The 9,292-nt window shown below is 41.5% G+C and overlaps 1 long non-coding RNA gene across 1 annotated transcript; it reads right to left on the bottom strand.

Annotated features, from left to right (window-relative positions):
* Window positions 1–7,902: 7,902 nt before the first annotated feature.
* Window positions 7,903–8,351, bottom strand: LOC131657083 (uncharacterized). Its single transcript, XR_009300466.1, has 2 exons — window positions 8,278–8,351; window positions 7,903–8,193 (listed from the first exon to the last, which is right to left on the bottom strand). It is a non-coding gene; the product is annotated as an uncharacterized LOC131657083 (long non-coding RNA).
* Window positions 8,352–9,292: the final 941 nt, after the last annotated feature.

The raw sequence follows: 9,292 nt of genomic DNA, 5'->3' as shown, positions 1-9,292 counted from the left end.
GTAGCATCACTTAGTGAAGCAAAATGCACAAAATTGCAAAGTTTCAAATTGTACATGACCTATAATTTTACTTTATGAGGCCAACTTTGAACAAGCATAACTCTTAGCTCAAAATGAATTTGGAGAAGGTTGAACACAATTTGGAAAGCCCTAAACATCTACTTCAAATCATTAGTTTATGATTCCTTCAGAATCCTTTGGCAAATTTGTGAAAAATGAGGCCAAAGTTGGAAGAAAACTAGGTTAAAAACACTTAGAAAATTTTCTAAGTGTTTTATGACCTAAAACTTCAAAATTCCCAAATCTCTTAAATGATTGATCTTTTGAAAAAAGTTCCATTGTAAGATGTTGTTTTATTTTGTAAGATCTACAACTTTCATGTTGGAAGTTTTTTGAGTTGTGTAGGTGAAATTTTGAGTTCCCACAATGCCCTCAAAAACCCTAATTCCCGACTTTTTGCTCCTTGAAGATTCTTCTTGAATTTCTTTGGTCAAATGAATTTAATATCCATATATTGATGATATTGATCTTTGAAAGTCATGGTTTGACCAAAAATCTTAAAAGTCAAAGGTGATCCCATACAGTTGACTTTTTCCAGATAAGGTGAGATTTTGGACTTTTGTGTGGAATTAAGATCTTCTCCTCAAATGAGTGATGAAAATGGGTTATATTGAGGTAGTATAGGTTCTTGAATCATGTCTTGAGTTTTGGATCCATGCCCTGATTAAAAGTCAACTATCCAGATGAATTAGGTTAAAAACCCTAATTGTCGACCAGATGAAATTGGTGGCTGTGGATCTTGAATTGAGGTGTGATGTCCAGTGGATCTTATTGTATGGATCATTTGAAGATGATTGAAGCCTTTAATAGATGTCCTGGAGCTTTTTAGGGTTTCCCAAAGGTGATCCCTGATTTCAGTCCTTGATAGGCTCAAAAACCCTAGTCTGGTGACCTGAGTAAACCTGTACTCAGAGGACTGGGTGTCTAATCAATCATAGGTGAAAAAATGAAGCTCTTGAGTCCTATGATTATGTTAGAGACTAATCCTTCTACTGATTGATCCTTTGCCTGAGTTTTCTTGTCTTTGAACATCCTTGATTAAATGCCAAATGAAGAAGTGACTGCTCTGGGTACTTGCTTTGACCTGACGAAAATCCTGAAGATATGTCATCTCAGGGGGGTCAAAAATTAGGGTATGACAATAATATAGCGCTAAAAGTGATCAATGATAACGAGGATCATGAGTCAAAGTCTATTAAAGATTGTAGACTAAGTGAGAATTGACCAAAATGAATATATTCAATTAAAGAAGAATTAAACTCACTTTACAAATGACTCACTTTTGGACTTGTAGTCCGAACACCTCAAGGTGTGAAACCAATTGGATATAAATGAGTTTTTATGAAAAAGAATAATAAGAATGATATAAAGTTTGATTTAATGCTCAATGATTTTCACAAAGACCTAAGATTGATTTTGATAAAACATATCCACCTGTAGTGGATTCAATCGATTTTGATTAGCCTTGTAGCACATGAAGGGCTTAATTTGAACATGATGAATATTATGACATATTATTTATATGGTTCACTTAATAGTGACATTTACATGAAACTTCTTGAAAGGTTCAATATACTAGAGGCACATAATTTTGGATCTCGAGAAAACTACTCCATCAAATTGAACAAGTTTCTCTATGGGTTGAAATAATCTGGACGCATGTGGTATAATCACCACAATGAATATTTACTAAAGGATGGATATACAAATAACTCAATTTGTCCTTGTATTTTCATAAAATGATGTGGAAAAGTATTTGCAATAATAGTTGTCTATGTGAATGACATAAATATTATTGGAACTCCTAAAGAGCTAAAAAAAGCTAAAAATTTCTTAAATAAAGAGTTTGAGATGAAGGACCTAGAAAAGACAAAATATGTCTAGGTTTTCAAATTGAGCATTTGGACAAAATAATATTTGTACATCAAGAAGGCTATATAGGAAAGTGTTGAAATGATTCTATATGGACAAATATCATCTATTGTCTACTCTAATGGTTGTTAGATCATTAGATATAGAGAAAGATCCTTTCAGGCCTCGAGAAGGGGATGAAAATTGGCATACGCCCAACGAACTCAAGTCTCTGTCGTCCCCCTGGCCATTCTCCTGGTGGGGCATGGACCTCCTCGGTCCATTCGTAACCGGAAGCAATCAAAACAAGTACCTCATAGTCGCGGTCGATTAATTCACCAAATGGATCGAAGCCGAACCATTGGCCAAGATCATGTCCCTGAATGTGCTCCGTTTCTACAAAAGGAACATCCTCGCCCGATTCGGTGTACCTCTGGCCATTATCACCGACAATGGTACCCAGTTCACCGACGGGCGCTTTCAAGAGTTCGTCACAAAATTAGGAACCAAACAACACTTCGCGTCGGTTGAACACCCCTAGACAAACGGGCAAGCCGAGGCCGCCAACAGAGTGATCCTGAGGGGCATTAGAAGAAGACTAGACGAGATTAAAAAAGGATGGGTCGAAGAATTACACAGCGTCCTCTGGACCTATCGCACCACCCCACATTCCACCACCGTGGAAACCCCCTTCTGACTTACATATGGAACAGAGGCCGTGATCCCCGTCGAAGTACACGTGCCCCCCAGGCGCATCGAGGAACCCCTCGAAACAGAAGGCAACCTCGAGGCAATTAGAGAAGAGCTCGACCTGGTCGAAGTAATCTGGACGGGAGCCGCACTCCGTGATGCCTCGCTCAAGCAAAAAATCGCCCTAAGACACGATGCAAAGGTCATTAAACGGGAATTCGAGGTAGACAGCCTAGTACTCAAAAGAAACCACAAAGACTCCCGAGAGGGTAAACTGGCCGCCAACTGGGAGGGCCCCTATCGCGTCCGAGCAAAGACCGAAAACGGGGCGTATTATCTGGAAAACCTGCAAGGAGAAGAACTCGCTCGACCTTGGAATGCTGAAAAGCTCAAACAGCTGAAACACAGGTGCGGCCCGGGTACATGGTGAGCACCTAAATAAATAAAACAAAAAGACAGAAATCGACTCTCTTATTCGAGCGGACTCCCTGTCCTTCGGGGGGGCACGAATACCGAGCATTCCCGTCGTAAACAAGTACCATGTCGGCAGAACACCCCGCTCGCGAGGGGACTGTTCACGCCATGAGCCTTGGAACTCAGCACAACGAAATCCGAGACTCACCCCCTGCCAGGCACATGTCCCCGGTAATCGACCACAATTCCACACATTTGGCAATCGATACGTTACAGTCGAGCAAATCTTCCAAATAAGCAAAATAAAAAACAGATAAACACACGAAAAACACAACAGCAGCACTTTATTCATCATTCACGGGAGTTACAAAACGAACACCAAATAAAAAGAAAAATGTTTCACTCCGCCCGACGGGCAAATTCCTCCGAATGAAGATACTGATACCAATCTTCATCCCACTCAGTCTCAGAGCCATCAGCATCAACCACAACCCTCATGCCAGATAGCTGAGCTCGAGCATCTGGGCCCCGGGCCCCTTGAGAACGAGAAGCGGAGCTAGTCGAAACCTTCTTCTTCTCATTCACCTTCTTTGATCCGCGAGAGCTCGAGGTTGAAGAAACCTTTCCTCCCTTAGCACTATCCATTCCTGCGTAAAAATGAAAAAGAAAGGCCCATGAGACCTCCATTTATAGAGAAGGAAAAGGAATGGTAGCCCTTCGGAAATAAACAAGCCATTAATGAACTTTGGGAACCGGCGAAACGCCACCCAAGAAATCAAAACGCATGCACACAAACTTCGAGGAAACAGGCGCAAGAAACAAAGCCGTTAAAAAACTAAGTACTTTTAATTAAAACGGGCAAAAAGCCCGGAAATGTGCCCAACTACGGTCACGAAGACCGAGCTAGTAATATGCTTACAGAATCAAAACGGGGGGCTTTCCCCCTGGAATAGCTTTACAAAACAAAAGGCTCGCAGGCCCAACACTTAAACATAAAAAAACCTTCAGGCACCTTCCTCCATCTGAACTTCCTCGGCTTCCTGAGTCGTTGGCTCTTCCCCAAAGACCGGAGAGACAATCTGGTCACCCTCCACACGATGGTACGGCCCGGTATCCTCGGTCACCAATTCTACCCCAGGATTCTTCAACTTGAGCTAGGCCACGGTGAAATTATAGGTGTCCTCGGCAACAGCAACACAATCACCCCCCAAGACTCGAATGTACTGAATCAAGTCCGCCCGGGTCAAGAGGGCCCTCTCTTCCTCCGTCTCGTCCTCAGCAGGGGCCTGAGACCGACGAAGAGAAACCTCCTTCAACGAGGAAGACATCATTGCTCCATACAGAGTCCGAGAAAGCAAAGTGTACTGACCCTGCACGTTCTCTAGAGCATCCTCCTTCGCCATCAGACGTGCCTTCACGGTCGCCAACTCCTCGCTCTGCTCTTTCAGCGTCTGGTTCCGCTCCGCAAGAACAGCCGTCTTCACCTTAACAGTCTCCTCGAGCAGCCTCGCCGCTTCCGCAGACAGAGGTGCCGAGAAAACATAGAGGGTAGCCAGCTCGAGGATCCGAACCAAAGCCGAAGCATCCTGCACCAGAAACCTTTGCCGAACAAAAGGCTCCAAACCTTCGATATGGAGAGACTCCGCACGGGGAATGGTCAGAGAAGGCCCTCCCTCAAAGAATCAGGGCTGAAGAAAGCACGAAGGGATGGTAAAGATATCGCCAGCCTCCTCCTGAGTCAGATCCACGGCCTCGACCCTCTTCCGTTTGTGACGGATCAATGCGTCCGGATCCGGCTGCGGACGAAGAGGGGAAGGAAGCACTGTGACCGGCCTCAAGGATTCGCCCTGGTCAGAAGCCCGCAACGGGGAACCAACGGCAGCTGGGGAAGAAGAGGAAGTACCCGAGCCCGTCGCCAGAGACCTCTGCACCGCAGCCAACCTAGGGCCACTCTTCTTGACAATTCCCTTGGCCTTGCTCGCCTGTCTGAGCATCCGGTCATGGCACGCCCGATCCATCGACTCTACAAAGAAAAATAAAACATGAGGATCAGTCCTTCATAAGACCACTACCAAAAGCTACAAACAACAAAATAACAAGTTAAAATAACAAAACATAGGGGAGAGGGGTAGATACCCAGATAGGCAAACGCGCCCTTATCAGTCCCACTAGCCAGGAGTTCCTTTATACTAATCACATCCGGTTCCCTAACGATCTCCCTATCTACGTCCACAACATACTTCCCCGAGCGGTCCACCTTGGCGATCGCAGGAAGGCCCTGCACGAAGTTCTGAAGGAGAGCATAGTCCCCCCGTGCATCCTCATCCAAATCCGAAAGTTTGGTAATATACTGGTCAGTGCCGTACTCAAAATGATCCTGAGACCAGAAAAATCTAAACTTATGTCTCCGAGTGGTGACTAGCTCCCCAATATCGTTGAGCACCGGACGACCATTAATGTCCATGGTCGGAACCCTAGCAAAGACACTGTCGCGGGCCTCCCGAGACTGAGGACGGATGAGGAAGAAGCGGGGCTTATAACCCTTCAGGGAATCCGAGTAAGACTTGAAGATTTTCTTTGACTGCTTCAAAGACACCCATCCAAAGCGATCGTCCGTCACCGTGCGTTACACACAGAATATATAAAAGTATAAAGGGATGGTCGCCCCTATCTTCAGGTGAGAGCAGACCAGCTCGAACGCCCGGATGAAAGCGATCGAATTAGGATGGAGCTGCGGAGGGGCCACCTCCAAGTGGTTAAGAACGGCCATCTGAAACTCTGAAAAAGGCACGCAGAACCCCATCTCTCGGAAGACTACCTCGTACATGGGGAGCAGATCGGGGGTATATACGTCACAGATACGATCCCCTTCGGCCGGGATAAGAACCGACCACCCATTCCTGGAGGTATCCCCAGAAGGATCCACGTAACCCCCAATCTCCGTGAAGATATCCGAGTCATCTTCCAAAAAATAACTCTCGATGTCAAGCGCTTCCTGGACCACCCAGGCCGACAAAGGCACCTCCTGCCGGGCCGGGGAGTAGAGGACGACGAACCCGAGGCTGACGGACGTCCCACTTCGGCCATATTTCACCTGAAACACAGGGGAGAATAGTGAATTCGACAGTTAAATCAAATCCACCCTTCCACCATCGTTCAGAGTGAAAGGGCGCACCAACGGTCCAAAGACCGAACGGCCCGCGACCTTGCCCCTATCCAGAAAAACAGAATCCGAGCAAAAGGAAGACACACGCTACGCCATAATGGCCTATTCTCCTAGAAAAAACGCTAAAAACACAGTCACGGTTGATCAATAGTCCCAAACCGCTATCGACAGGCTAGACGGTATCCTCAAACAAAAAACTCAACAGTACACCGCCGCAAGCGACGGAGAAATCCTCCATCTCCGCCACCTACCGTTAGTTTCACCCTATATCTTCATCAAAAATCATCCCTAAAAAACCTACCCTAACCACATGCAAACGATTCCAAACAAACATCTAAACATGAAAAGTCATAAAACAAAGTCAGAAACGAACTTACAAGTAAGGTTTTCACAGATGGAACGAAGAACAAGAAGAAGATCACCACAGCAAAACTCTCGGTCGGCAGCAGAGAAGAGAGAACGAAGTGAAGGAATTTGAAAAATTTGGGGAAAATGGAAAACCCTGATATTTATAGGCTGTTAAGGATGTCACATGCGCCACACGTGCGACACTGTGGAACGACATGGCCATCATTAACCCTAGCAGCCTAGGTATAGGGTAGCCATCATTTTGCATTAAATGCGACACGCCCCCCAACTAACTTCTCCAAAACGATACGCTTCCTGACTCCCGGCCTAACCCTTCCTCTCCCCGGAAGCTTCAGGCCTATCCCCCTCGGATGCCCTGGGCACGCGTCCCCTGTAGATCCCCCGGATCAACTTCCTCTAAGTCGTCACTCCCACGAGCAGAAGCAACGACTTGGGGGGCTCCTATTCTGGGCCGACCCAATAAATCTAATTGGGCCAATCCAACCTTCGGCCCAAGGCGCTTTGGACCACGCATGGCAACCTCCTCCAGACCGCTCCGGACAGACGCCTTTGATAACCGACCACGAGGCACACTCGTGCCCGGTAAGCAGCCAGCCCACGGGTCACCAAAATCCCCGCCTCAGAAGACGGAGCCAATTTCGCATAAGGGCACCCCATAAATAGCCCTATTATGATAGAGGGCAAGGTAATCTTTTCTTACCGAAAATTCTCTCACTTTGTTGTACCTGGTGGAACACATACTTACTTTGGCATCGGAGTGCCTTGCAGGTACAACCCCTTTTTTCCCCTCTCAATCGTTCGGAACTTCAAGCCTTCATTATTGCTGGCCATCTGATCTGCTCGGTAAGATTAATATCCTTCGTTATCTTGCTTATGTAGCCGAGGTTAAATGCATTTCACATCCGAGGTGAAATTTATTTTTTGTAGTAGTGTGAATGATCCAGCACATAGAATGGTCCAAAAAGTCATCAAGGAGAAAAACAAAATTAGATTATCAAAGCCCAATCACAGTGTAACAAGCTTTAAATCTTTATCAATAAATGTTTTTAGTTTTGTAAAAATAAAATTTAAGTGAGTAATTATCTGAGTCGTGTTTGTACCCATGTTTATTGATTTTTATCCTATCTGTTATTGATATTTTTGTAAATACCTACTGCGAATGGACCAAATTGACATCTCTATTGGGTGTCTAATTTATGAGTGCATATTAGTAATTATATTAACTTTTATTTATTACATAATTTAAATATATTAAATATTTTTTAAGAATATTTAATATGATATTAAAATTTAAATAATAATAACTTAATATTTGTATAAATGATATTTGTATAAGTAGAGGTAAAATGAAGTTTAAAAATGTTGAACCAACTTTAGAAGATAATAATATCTTAAGATAGACAATAGTTTTTGCACTTTTAATTAACAACTTTATTCATACATGATTGCATCACGAGACTACTTTTCTCATAATGCAATTGGAGGTACAACACTAGTATTAATATCATCAAAATATGATGCATCAATACACCAACATCGCCCACGAATACATTGCCCTTTTTTTCCAGGACATCCAGGTTGACAATCTTTATCTGATTTACATGGTCCATCAAGATCTCTTCCTTCAGATTTCTTACAGAGATCTGCATGCAAATAATTCATTGAAATGTAAGAATAATATTGTATGTAAAAAGTGAAGATTCAAAATTTAAACATTAGTTTCGAACCTGATGTTAAGATGCAGAAAGCCAAGAAGTATATCATTATGAAAGCATAAATCCTGGTAGAATCCATCTTTTACTTATAACATGTTATTTTCTACATATTTCTGTTGTTTATATAGGCATTTAGAGAAACTCTATCTTGAGCATATTAACTATTTAATTTGATTTATTAAATTTAAAGTATCTTTTTAAATTCTAAAATATTAAAATATACATTTTTGTTGACCAATATATTAAAATACCTTTAAAAAAATACATATATAACAAATTAAATTTAACTTTTTCTAAAAATATATCACTTTTTTAAAATATTGATAAATTATAAAGAATATTTATAAGGTGGGTTACTCAAATTGTTTTAGTTAGATGAATAACTAGAATGTTGACCAGGGGTTGCTCAAATTGTTTACGCGTGCCATGTAATGTATTTTAGAATTAAAAATTATAATATTTATTAAAATACACCGACGGTGTTTAGTTTATAATTAACATATTAAACTATATTATTAAAATTAATTTTTCATAATTACATCTAGATATTTCTACTAACATTATTCTCTTGTATAATTATATTTTATTATTTATCATAAAATTTGAATAATTCATAATTTAGTTAATATAATAACACAAAATTTTACTAATAATTTTAAAAACATTTTGATAAGAATTTAAAATATCATGATTTTTATTTTATTTTAAAACTTAAATTTACGTTTTTATATTAGAAAGGTAAATTTACATTTAAAATGTAAAGTTTAAATTGAGAGCATTCTTAATCTGCCACCTCTATAACAAACAATTTTATTAATTAAGCTAAATTACAGTTTTGATTATCTATTTTGTCCAACTTACCTAATCAATTTCACTATTTAATTTTTAAACAGTTTTGGTCTTTTATGCTCATTTTTCATGAAAAAAACATTGATGTGTCTTCTTTTTTGTATACGTGTCATACTTTTTGGACGAGAGATAATATAGAGCATTTTTTGAAGAACGAAGAAGACAACCAAAATAGCTG

Source organism: Vicia villosa, linkage group LG3, assembly GCF_029867415.1.
Source record: "Vicia villosa cultivar HV-30 ecotype Madison, WI linkage group LG3, Vvil1.0, whole genome shotgun sequence".
In the NCBI taxonomy this organism is placed as follows: Eukaryota; Viridiplantae; Streptophyta; class Magnoliopsida; order Fabales; family Fabaceae; genus Vicia; species Vicia villosa.
This window is presented reverse-complemented; position numbering and strand designations above follow the sequence as displayed.